Raw genomic sequence first — 12,995 nt, forward strand, 5'->3', positions numbered from 1 at the left:
AAACAACCCAAATGCCCCTCAACTGACGAATGGATAAATAAAATGTTGTCTCTCCAGAAAATGGAATATCATACATCCATAAAAAGAAATGAAGCACTGATGCATAGTACAACATGGATGAACCTTGACAACATTATTCTAAGTGAACAAACTAGACACAAAATGTCACATATTGTACGATCCCAATTATATGAAATGTCCAGAATAGGGAGACCCATAGAAAAAGTAGGTTGGTAGACTGGTGGTTGCCCAGGGCAGAGGAGCTGGGGGCTACAGGGCCTGTGTGTAACTGCTCGTGGATATAATCATCTGGGGTGATGAAAATGCTCTAGAATTAGATTGCGGGATGGGTGTACAATCCTAAGAATACACTAAAAAATCACTGTACACTTTAAATGGGTGATTCATATGGCATGTGAATTATATCTCAATAAAGCTGTTTAAACAATTACTCGAAAGGGCAGGCAGAATGGTGGTTAGGCTAAATGGCGTCTATTTTCTTTCTGGCTACAAAATTATAAGCACCTAGAAGGCTGCTGGTCCCAGATGGTCCTGGGATAGTTCTGAACAGCAACAGGACCCCCAGACCAGGCCCAAGCGTAGGCCAGAGGGAATGGCTGGACCAAATTCTACAGGGGGCGGGGGTCTGGCCCCCCGCAGGCCTATCATGGGGTGATCAAGCTCACTCACCAAGCATGGCACTGATGAGCCTGTCGGGACGGCCCCGGGCAGATGTGGAACACAGAGTGTTGAAATACAGCCCAGAGCCCTCCCGGATGGGGCTGAGCATCGGGGGCGGCGTGTAGGCAGGGCACTGGGACAGTCCCTTCAGCAGACGGTCCACCAGGAACACGGGCGAGCACAGGCAGCTCTGGCGGCATCCTCCCGGGCCCGGCTCCCCAGACATGGAGGGCGGAGGAGGGATGAGCAGTGCCTTGGGCCATGGGAGCTTCTTCCTCTTCCGCTTCCTGTGTTGGCTGCTCTCCTTGCTGTCTCTCTCTTCCCCGTCCTTCTCCTGTCCCTGGAGAAGAAGAGACTTCAGAACCACAGGGGTCACCTGAGGCCACCGGCCCCACAGCTCAGTCCTCAAGATGGCCTGAGAGTGGGAAAGGGTACTGACCAGCCAGACGCACACCCAGCATGGCCGTGCAAAGAGTCCTCAGCACAGGAAGCCAGGCAGGGCCACCACGCCTGAGCCAGACTCCAGACCCTAAGCCGGGCGATATTTGAGGCTGGGGCCTTCTCAGGCACACACACCTCCCAAGGAGAGGCCCTCACTCAGACCATTTTGGAAATTCATGTCCGTTGTTAAAGTGACTGGCACTTAAAGTGTGGGGGCCAGACGGATGCAACAGCATGACAAAAGGAAAACCTTTTGCCCTCAAAATGACAGCAGCTCCTGCGAGACAAGCAGTGGGCTCCATGCATCCCGTACCCGAGTCCAGCATGAACGTTTCCAGGTGGGGTCTTCCAGCACAGGCTGAAGAGACGACGGCTTGAGCTTGCTACACTCTCTCTTACCTCCACACAATCTCCCCTCCTCTCTGCCCATCTTACCCCTCCTCATCCTCCAGCTCTCAGCTGCAACACCCCCTTCCTCAGGCAGGGTCTCTGGTGCCCCCGGGGCTCCTACAGCTCCCTCTCCCAGCCCGGCCCGTTCTGGGTGGTCAGTGTCCGGGGATGGGTCTATCTACTCCGCTGGGCTGGGAGCCCCAGGAGACGGGGGCAGGCCTGTTGTGGTCGCTGCAGTGTCCCCAGTCCTGCCCAGCACAGGGCCAGACACAAGGAAGTTCACTGGAGGTTGAATGGATGAATGAATATGCAAATCAAGCTCTTCTGGAGTCAGGATTTGGGGGCTTTTCTCACAGCTCCCACTGGAAGCTGGAAAGCAGCTGGAAGGAAGTGTACCCACCTTGCTCCCCGGGGGCTTGTTCGCTGGAGCCACAGGCACCAACACAGGGACCACCAAAGGGGCTGAGGTCATGTTGTCCAAGGACTTCTTGCCTCCCGGGGAACACTGCCTGTCCCCCTCCGGCCTCAGCACCTGTCTTGGTGGCTTGCAAAACTCCATGCCACACACCTACACACAGAGAAGAGCCAGCCCTTTAAGAGACACAGTACGTAGGGAGCAAGGGGCCCCTCCAGAGCAGCACAGCCCTGACTCCCGGTCCCCAGCCAGGCTCCCTGCAGGAGGACGGCTCCATCCTGAGATGAATGGCAGCTTCCCGCCCCTTCACCTGCGGCTCCTGCTTCCCTCGAGGTGATGGCCACTGGTCGCTGTGAAAACACATGTGGCTGCTCAGCCCTCTCTCGGTATAAAACATCTGGCTGCAATTCTTGCAGATGTAAGTGCTCCTTGGCTCTGCCCAGTCTGTGGGACCACCATTGTGCTGGTTCCTGTGGGGAAGAAAGGGAGAATGGGACTCCGTCCCCAAACACTGATCCTCTGACAGCTTTGGACGAACCCTAAAGAAATGGAGATGATGCCCCCGATTCTCTGTGGCCTGGTGCTCACCCCTTCAGGAGTGAAGCATTCAGAGCTCGCTCACCCAGGGCCAGCACATCAAAGCCACCAGAGGATTCCCGAGGGGCTTCGGAACTTACCAGCCACACGCCATGTTCTCCTCCTTCATCGGGTGGGGGAGCCGGTAGATATTTCCACCCTGAAGACAAAAATACATCTGAGCCAACATATCAGAAATGAGATGCAAGAGTGAAAACTATAAGACTTGGAAGAAAACACAGGTATAATTCTTGGTGACCCTGGAGTAAGCAGTGGTTTCTTGGATGACTCCAAAACCAAACAAAAGGCAGACATATTAGACTTCATCAAAACGTACAACTTCTGTGCTTCAAAGGACATCATCAAGAAATGAAAAGACAGAATAAGAGAAAGAAGTTGCAAATCATGTATCTGATAAGGGACTATGTAGATTTCTGTATCTGTGATACATAATAAACTCTCACAGCTCAAAAATAAAATCACAACGCAATTTAAAAATGGGAAAAGACTCTGAAGAGACACTTATCCAAAGAGGATATAAAAATGGCCAATAAACACATTAAAAGATGCTCAGGATTATTAGCCATCAGGGAAATGCAAATTAAACCATAATAATATTATCATTTCCCACCCACTAAGGTGGCTGTAATCAAAAGAACCAACTGGACAATAACAAGTGTTGGTGAGGATGCACAGAAACTGCAGGCCTCATACACTCTGGGTAGGAATATAAAACAGCACAGCTTTTTGGAAAAGTCTGGCACCTCCTCCAATAGAATTACCCTAGAGCCCAGCAATTCCCCTCCTAGGTATTTTACAAGAGAAATGAAAACATATGTCTAAACAATAATCTGTACACAAATGTTCATAGCACCGTTATCACAATAGCCAAGAAGGGAAAACAACCCAAATATCTATCAGCTGATGAATGGATAAATAAAATATGTTGTATCCATACAATGGACAAGTTACCAGCGATAAAAAGGACTGAAGTTCTGACCTGTGCTACAGCACAGAGGAGCTCTGAGAACATCATGTGAAGTGAAAGAAACAAAAGACACAAAAGGCCACGCAGCGTTATGATTCCAATCACATGAAGTGTCCAGAATAGGCAAATCCATGGAGACAGAAGGTAGATGCATGGCTGCCAGGGGCTGGGAGGAATGGAGAGATTGTGGGTGACAACCAAGGGTGTGGGGTTTCTTTCTGCGGTGATGAAAGTGTTTTGGCAAAGAGTGGCGATGGGTGCATGACCTTGTAAAGAGACTAAAAACCACTGGACGGTGCACTTCAAGATGGCGAATTAGAAGGCACGTGAATATTAAAGCTATTAAAAAAAAAAGAGGAGGAGGTAGCTGTGGTGTGACAGGAAGGATGCTGGACCTCGGAACATCACGAAGAGACATGGCCGAGCTCTCTGCGCCCAGGACCTCGTGGGCACGATGTGGGAGGACCCAAGCTGCTCCACAAGGGCAGACCGGCGCCAGGACTGCAGGAGGGGACAAGTCGGACTTGTGGACCTGTGATTCACAACCAGAATAGACACAGCATTTCACGTACAAATATCAAGGGCAAAGGAGCTCTGCCTTTACATTCTCTGAAGAAGTGAAGGAGGCAAATCGAAAAGGAAGCCAAAGGCAGAAAGAAAGCAAATAGAAAAAGTTTAGTGAAGAAACATGACGCAAAGTGTCTCTGACAACTCTAAAGCCCTGTTCTGTTTTGTGTGTGTGTTGCAGGGTGGAAGGTGATGGGAGGAACCATCACCCCTCTGGACCTTCATTCCCCCCTCTGTAAACAAACTGCATCTGAGGATTTGCTGACGTTATATACAGTGCCTGGACAAGTCAGAAACACGGACACAGGTAAGGACGAGACTCTGCCTCCCGCATGGTTAGGTCCCGTGAGAGGGCCCTGGTACCTGGATCCTGTTGAATATAGTCAGCTTGGACGTGGAGTCCCAGGGGGCATCCGCTGGAGGCCTGGCTGACGACGAGAACGAGGCCATGGCTACCTGGCTTGGAGAAGCCGCACAGCACATATCCATTTTTACCTTCTCCTTCTGGAAGCCTGAAAAGCGCTGGGCCCTAGAGTTGCCAGAGAAGAGCCTGTAGCCTCCACCCCAGGAGCAGGCCGGGCCCTCTCCACCTTTTGTGGCCCCGGAAGCCGTGCCATTCTCAGCCTGGGCCTGCTTCCCTGGGAGGTGGGCTCTGGATGGCTCCTCCCCACCTAACTGGGTCTGACGCAGGCTCCCGGGGGAGATGTCCCCCAGGTCCAAGGTCCCTTTCGAGGATCTCAACTGCTTCGTCAGAGAGGAGATGTCTGGCTTCCCAGGAATGTCCAGGGACGACGCTGTGAGGGCAGGTGGAGCAGCAGCCACTTTTGGTCTTCCCTTTGTGTCCTGCCTCACGCTGCTGGGGGAGGCCTCTGTGGGGAAAGAGGGTGTGGATATTCTCCTGCGGGCTAGGGATCCCTCTGGCTCTGGGTTCACGGGGCCAGCATGGAGAGAGTCAACAGTGGGCGCCATAGGTGGGGGCTGCTTTGGCCACGGCCCCTGCAGTGACTTCAGGGCAACTTGCTTGCCGTCGGGTGTGGGAAGCTGGGAGGAGGCGGCGGCCACCTGGGTGTGGGAGAAGATCTGCTGGGACTTGGTGATCATCTGGAACACCTGCATCTGCTCGTGGCTCACCAGAGACTCCTGAGGCTTCAGGAACAGCTGCCGGAAGAGCAGCGTGGCATCCGACGGGAGGCCGCTGGACTTTGGGCCGTTCTGGGGGCCAGGCTCACCAGGGTTCTGCCACGAGAAGGAGTCGCAGTCGAACTTGCTCTTCTTGGAAGCCCAGGAGTCCTCTTCCCAGCTGGTGCTGGCATACCTGGGGTCACCCGAGGCTTCCATCGGTGCCTTCAGGAGCGTGGGAGGGAAAGGCAGCGTGTCCTCCACACCGGTGCCCCAGCTGGGTGAGGGCTCCCCCGCAGTGGAGTCGCTGCTGAGCCTGGGGCAGGCCCGGAGCCCTCCTGGGACGGCACTGCAGAGGGCTTGTGGACGACAAACATAGTTTCCTTTGCTCTTAGGGCAGCCCGACAGGTTTCGGAGACACTGGAAACTCGTCTGATGGCTGGGAACTGGCGGGGACAGTCTGGCCACGGAACAGAGGCAGGCAGGCAGGCAGGGGAGCGCCCTCGGGCCAGCCCTCCAGGGATGATGGGGGCTGGAGCAGCGGCAGCTCCGGCTCGGCTGGGTCGGGGCCGCTGTTCTCCGCTGCATGCGAGTGGATGGCTGTGAACAGGTCCGTGGCAGGCTCCTTCCGAGGGGGCCAGGGCTCCTCGGGAACCTCAGTGCCCAGGGCTCCTGGGGCCGCCGGGGTGCTGGCAGGGCCCCAGAAGGAGGACCCTGACGAGGGCAGGGAGGAACAGGCCGTGATCCTCCCTTCGCCGCTGTCTGATGGCCCTCGCGGGGCTGGCCTGGGAGAAGGGATCTTCTGGCAGACGATGCTGTGCACGATACAGTGCAGGAGGTCTCGGTTGGGCAAGAGGGAGCTGGGGGATGGGGCTTCCGGGGGCACCAGGGACCACAGGCTCGCGGCTGCGGGCTGGTTGGCAAACTCGTGCGCGTGGGGTGAGTTCCCGCAGGGCTCCTCCTCCGGGGGGGCCTCCTTGAGGATGCACAGGCCGTGCTGGACCTCATAGTGCCGGCGCACGGAGCGGTAGTCGCAGTAGCTCCTGCTGCAGCCCTGCTCAATGCACACAAAGGGCTTGGACTTCTGGTGGGTGAGCATGTGCCCGGTCCTGGAATCACATGAGGAGAAAGTTAGTGGGTGTCTCGGCGTGGGTCACCCACTGCAGGAACCCAGGCGTGTCCCCAGGGGGCAGCAGCTTCGCAACTCAGAAACGGTGCTCAGACCCTATGAGGAAAGACCCCTGCTACGGCAAAAGCCGTCTGGAAGGGGGAGCTCTTGCCCTCACCCCTAAGCAAACCCCTAATCTGAGATTAAAAAAATCAGTGGGAGCCAAGTCACAGTTCCCCAAAGTGGGTTCCTAAGGAACACCAGTCTCCAGAGTTGCTCCCTGAGGACTTGGGCTCAGCTGGCAAATAAGTTTGGGAAAAACACACTTTACTTCTTGGAGGTTCCTAGTAGCAACTTGAAAAGCCACAGAGCAGAGAAAGAGATATCTGTTGAACTTTCCATGTCTCTCAAACTTATGTGCCCACAAAACCATTTTTTTAAATAGACCCGTTTAGCATCCCCGAGAACCAGAGAACCAGAGTTCTGAGAACGCACTTGAGGAAATGCTAACTTGGGGATGATCCTTCCTTGAACAAAGGAGTCTTTGCCTTCCCACAGGAGTCCTCTAGACAGCTACCTGGGAGCCCCACAGCAACAACAACAGAAAGCCAAATGTACCTATAATTTCTGCAAATATAAACGAATGCAAGTATGTATTATATTTACATCATACTTATACCTGCATTAATATATTATAAATATAAACAAATGGGTAAATCACCCTCTGGGTTCCCAACAATCCTACTCCGGATGGTTCTAATCAATGGAACCCAGTAAATAATGAAACCCTTTCCCAAACGTGGACCCTTGGCCTCCATCTGAGGGAAGCAGCAGAGAGGGCATCCGGAGACCCACTTTCTAGCCCTAACTGTTACCAGCTTGTGGCAGGAGTAAATCATTTCCCATCCTTAATGGCGAGAGGGGAGAGGATACAATGAAAGCGGGATCCATCGAAGCCTCAGTAAAGGCCGGGCGAGCTGTAAACATGCAAGGGATCGTCCTCTCCCACTTACGAGTCTCTCAGTTTGAAAGTCTGTCTCTCCTCCCTCGGCAGCAAGAAAACTTATCATTTCTAAGACATGAAAAACAAATGGAATTCTGCTCCTCTTACACTGAGCTTGCTTTTTAAAGTCAAGTTTTGAAAAAACAATCAAGTTAATAAAAGGGGGAATTAAAAAAGGAAAAAAGACAGTGAACACTCCATTGCCATGTTCTAGAAACAGGCATTTCAGAACCCCTCACGCCCTGGTGTTATCCCAACATATATTCCTCATGGAGTGCATATCTGTTCTGCTCAGACACCTACCAGGGACTCTGAAAATTTCTCTACACAGTTAGCCCAACACCCTCCATGACACAATTGCCTCTGGAGTGTGTTTTTAAAGCACATGGGTCCTGTCTGCAAATCGCAGTGGCGCTCTCCTCACTGGAGTGAATCTGAAGGCTGGGGAGGGCGGGCTGTCCGGGCAGTGTAGGCCCTGCCCCCCCCAAACACTGGCCGTGGGAGGAGCACAGGTCGCACACACCTGGGACACCCGACGGTGGGGGGCGGTGCAGGTGGATGGCAGGGGATGCAAAAGAACCAGGAACACGCCCAGCCCCCAGCAGCCCCCTGAACAGATGTCCCAACCAGACTCCTACATACAGGTGGTCCTGACGCTTAAAGGCCTTGCTGAAGATTTTGCACACGTGTCTCCTCTCCTGGCTTTGTGTCGGGTAGTGCTTGCTGAGAGAACTGGAGCTGCTGAACACCTTCCCGCAGAGGCTGCAGTCCAGGAGTGGGTTCTGAGGGGACCTGTGCTGCCGCTTTCCTTTCCTTGTGCTCCCAGACGTGGCCCTGCCTTTGTTAGCCTCTTTGGGCACCTTGAGCACGCCTAGCCCCAGGTCTAGACAGAGGGAGAAAGCACAGGTTATGACATCCGGGGACATCGGAGCCCGGGCGGAAGCACTCTACCACCCTCGGACCAACTTCAGCAGCTGAGTCCAACTCAGGGAGTTGGCCGAGAACCCCAACTTCAGCAGCTTCACTCGCAGAGAAGACCAGGCTTAGCACCAGGTGAGGGGGAGAAGGGACCCTGGGCAAGCCACACCTCCAGGGCGGCACTCAATCTTGAAGCCACACTTGGGGGGTAAGGGAGGGGACAGCAACAGTCTGAGTGCTTCCAGGACAGAGTGACTGGACAGGCAGGACTTCATGACGGTAACATCAACAGCACACTTGCAAGTGCAATCCAGAAATGCACAAGGCAAAATCTTAGAAAAGTTTAAGTCCTTTCTCCCAGCCAATTCCACTCTGGTTTTTTAATTAAGGAAATTAAGGCAGATCTGTACAAATTAACGGAGATCTTGCAGTTAACTGCAAGTGAGTTAACTGCAGCATTGTTTTTCCTGGTGAAATGTGAGAAACCACCTAATAACTGACACGAGGGCAGGTGGGTGACTGCATTCTGGTCTCAGTGGTCTATGGCGCAGGCATTTAAGATACAACTGTAGGAAAATATCCGATGACGTGAAAGGATGTTCATGCCGTAGCACTAAGTGCTGTGCCACTAACAAGAGGATTGCTGAAAAACGGAATGATCTAGTCTTTAGAAGGGACAAATAAATTTGAATACAAACAAACAGAATGGGATTGACTGGTAGGATCATGGATCAACTTAATTTTCCTTTTCCTGTCTATCTGAATTTTCCATGTTTATGTACTTCTTGGGTAAATGATAAAAGGTATTTCCACGAATCACCTCATCAGAGGAACAGGTGAAGAGGCTGGGAATGTCCATGTGGGAGAGGGAGATGTCTTCAAGTAGCTGAAGGGCCAGGATGTGGAGGAGGGAGCACACTGCTTCTGTCTTGCTACAAGGGGCAGAGCTAGATTTGATGAATAAAAGGTAAAGAGAGGGACTTCCCTGGTGGCGCAGTGATTAAGAATCCGCCTGTCAATGCAAGGGACATGGGGTCGAGCCCTGGTCCAGGAAGATCCCACATGCTGCGGAGCAGCAAAGCCCGTGCGCCACAACTACTGAGCCTGCGCTCTAGAGCCCACGAGCCACAACTACTGAAGCCCATGTGCCCAGAGCACGTGCTCCGCAACAAGAGAAGCCACCTCAATGAGAAGCCCGTGAACCGCAACGAAAAGTAGCCCCCGCTTGCTGCAACTAGAGAAAGCCCACATGCAGCAACGAAGACCCAATGCAGCCAAAAATAAATAAATAAATTTATAGTAAAAAGATGTGTAAAAAAAAGTATAGGGAAGCTGATTTTAAATCACTAGAAACGTAAGGACAGTGGATACAAGACCTAAGAACTCTGCAGGCTTGCTGCTGTGTTCCTATCTCCTGGGATTCCCATTCCTGTACTCGTAGGCACACAGTAACTGTTGCATGGATGAATCATGGAAGATTTTTCTACCCCTTAAGATGGATTAGACTGCCTCACGTGATAGCAAGTTTAAAAACTGCCCTTCATCTAGGATGCAGCAGAGGCTGGACCCAAGAATCCAACAGGTCAGGGTGTGCATACTGCACTAAAGGACCCCAAATGCTAATTCTCTGTGGCTGAGATGTAGCTTGAGAGACACAGCAGAAAGGAACCTCGACTCTCATCCCAACTCTGTCTCTGGCCATTTGTCACTTAACCTGTCTGGTCTACATCTTCTTCATAGGAAAAGCTGCTGTGTTGAGTGGTCGAATGATTCTAACAGTTTAAATGAGGGAAAATAGGACTCCCATGTGGGAAAGTCCTTGCCTTGAGAACTTACTTTTAAAATGTTCATTAGAGGGCTTCCCTGGTGGCACAGTGGATAAGACTCCGCGCTCCCAATGCAGGGGGCCCGGGTTCGATCCCTGGTCAGGGAACTAGATACCATATGCATGTGGCAACTAAGAGTTCACATACTACAACTAGGGAGCCCGCCTGCCACAACTAACACCTGGTGCAACCAAATAAATAAATAATAATATATTTTTTTAAAAAGATGAGTATTTAAAATAAATAAATAAAAATAAAATAAAATGCTCATTAGGACCTCCCTGGTGGCACAGTGGTTAAGAATCCGCCTGCCAATGCAGGGGACACGGGTTCGAGCCCTGGTCCGGGAAGATCCCACATGCCGCGGAGCAACTAAGCCCGTGTGCCACAACTACTGAGCCTGCACTCTACAGCCCGCGAGCCACAACTACTGAGCCCACGTGCCACAATTACTGAAGCCCGTGCACCTAGAGCCCGTGCTCTGCAACGAGAAGCCACCGCGATGAAGAACCCGTACACCGCAAAGAAGAGTAGCCCCCGCTCGCCACAAACAGAGAAAGCCCGCGTGCAGCAACGAAGACCCAACGCAGCCTAAATAAACAAACAGAAGTTTCTCTCTAAAAATAAATAAATAAATAAAATGCTTATTAAAGCAACTGTTAAACTAGAGAACAAAATGTGGTTTCAAAAAAATTGGCAGGGACACTGAAAAACAGGCACATTGAGTCACTGGCCCGGGAAGCCACTTGCTCTTCCCAGAAAGCATGTGCACAAGCTCTAAAACTGTGTGTGTTCTCCGACCAGCAAGCCTACACGGAGGAATATGTGCGAAGAACTCATCCAAGAGAAAAGTCAATGGAAAAGTTATTCACAGATCCACTGTAACAGTCTATCAGGCAAGAATATGGTCCGACAATACAATGGAATAACCATTACAATGACAACCGAATAGTCTACCTTCATATAAGAAAGCAGACTCACTAAGTTTTAGAAACTTCAAATGAATTAGACACTTAATACATCTCTGCAAAACCATGTGTACCCTAGGGGCCTCACCTACGTTTTTTAAAAATCCACGTGTGGGAGCCATGGTGGGGATTTTAATTGTTATTACTTTTCTTTATTTTCTAACTTTTCTATATAAATCTATATCACTTTCTAATTAAAATATATAAGCATATCCATTTGTATGAATCTGAATTTAAGTTAGAGAAGTGTAAAGAGTTAAAATTTAACATTCAGTGGATTTTTTTTAATAAGGTAACCAAAAAAAAAAATCCTCAACTTTAAAACAAATTAGGAAAAATTGAACTAGATTAATGCTTTGTAACATTCACTGGGGGGCACAGACCCATATGAAAATCTGGTGAAATATCACAGTTTCTCTGCCCAGCAAAACGCACACGTACTCACCCTAGCAGCATTTTTAGGTAATTTCTGTGGTTCAGGTTGAGAACCTTAATTACTGTAACCAGGCCTGGCCCAGCACCTGCAATACCAAGGATGGCCTTGGTTTCTAGGATTTCACATTTAGCCATGGTTCCAACACGGGGACAAGGCTAACGGCTTGTCTACATTGTGTGGAGTGCGGGCCTCGGCAGTCTTTCATTCTAGCGAGTACGCAGGACAGTTCTTGAGCTGCTGATCCCAATTAACATTGACATTTGTTCTGCAGGGCTGTTCCGGATGTGGCCTTCCACGCGTGTGGTGTGATTATAAATACGAAGGAGCTCTAAGTCAACTCGTCTAAGCAACTTACCCAAGAACCCATGAAGTGGGTTAAAAACAAAAATCAAATTTATCCTATGGCGGAAGTCTGAAGGTAAACCAAAAGGTGATGTAACCAACGTCTCTGACTGTTCCACTAGTTCTCCCTTTGCTCCTCCGCTGCGGAAGAGAAAGACTTAGAACTGCATCAATGGACTGTGGGAAGGTATTCTAACAGTATTGGTAAAAATCACGACCCTCTGTCCAGTGCTTCCCAGCCTGCAAAGTGCTTTTACTTTCATTTCTTCTTTTGTTTCTTACTGCTGGCACTCTGGGGGGAAAGCAGAGTGGGTATTATCGTAAGGCAGTCTGAGATTCTGGATCTGCATACTCCACCAGCGGCTTCATGGAGTCACTGTCCTTCCCTGAATACACGGACAGGGCATCCAAGTTGTCCTCCAGCATCTTGCTGGGCGCGTCAGGCATCAGGAGGCTGGGGGCCAGGTCCAAGTGGCTCAGGCCGTCGTACAGCAGGTCTCGTGAGCCAGGCCCCAGATCCCGGTTGAGGGTGTCGCTGCATTTGAGCGCCTGGCTCTCGGGAAACGAAGGGAGGTGCATCTCGGATGGAAGGGTGCCCTTGTCCACCAGGCTGCACTGGTCCATGGCTCTCCACTACCAGGTCTCAGCCAACAGCTACTCTCTAGACAAGCAAGGCTGTGTAAGGAGTCAGGGAGGAGAGACTCTTGGTGGTGTTTATTTCCTGAGAATGAACGAGGACGAATCACAATTATGAGATGGCAAGACACATGGTGGATAGAGCGTGGACTTGGAATTCAAACAGACCTGTATGGGGGTTTGTTCTCGGCCACTTAACAGCCACATGACCTTGGGCAAGTCACTTAAGGTCCATGAGCCCTAGTTTCCTCATCTGGAAAATGAGCATATGAATACCTCCATCATAAGATTGTTGTAAGGAAAAAGCAACCGAAATGTCCATCAACAGAGGAATGGATAAAGAAGATGTGGTACATATATACAATGCAATATTACTCAGCAATAAAAGAGAACAAACTAATGCCATTTGCAGCAACATGGATGGACCTAGAGATTGTCATACTGAGTGAAGTCAGTCAGACACAGAAAGACAAATATCATAGGATATCACTTATATGTGGAATCTAAAAAAAGGGGGATACAAATGAACTTATTTATAAAACGGAAGTAGAGTCATGGATGTAGAAAACAAATTTATGTTT

General features: G+C 50.7%; 1 pseudogene across 1 annotated transcript in view; it reads right to left on the minus strand.

Annotated features, from left to right (window-relative positions):
• Positions 1–12,402, minus strand: part of LOC307066834 (zinc finger protein 541-like) — a 50,435-nt pseudogene extending 38,033 nt beyond the window's left edge. The window contains exons 1-7 of the transcript in view: positions 12,096–12,402; positions 7,931–8,171; positions 4,422–6,286; positions 2,605–2,663; positions 2,163–2,397; positions 1,913–2,080; positions 691–1,096 (exon numbers count right to left, since the gene is read on the minus strand). The product of the transcript in view is annotated as a zinc finger protein 541-like (transcript). The remainder of the gene's footprint in view (positions 1–690; positions 1,097–1,912; positions 2,081–2,162; positions 2,398–2,604; positions 2,664–4,421; positions 6,287–7,930; positions 8,172–12,095) is intronic.
• Positions 12,403–12,995: the final 593 nt, after the last annotated feature.

The sequence above is a fragment of the Hyperoodon ampullatus genome, assembly GCF_949752795.1.
Source record: "Hyperoodon ampullatus genome assembly, chromosome: 18".
NCBI classification, from domain to species: domain Eukaryota; kingdom Metazoa; phylum Chordata; class Mammalia; order Artiodactyla; family Ziphiidae; genus Hyperoodon; species Hyperoodon ampullatus.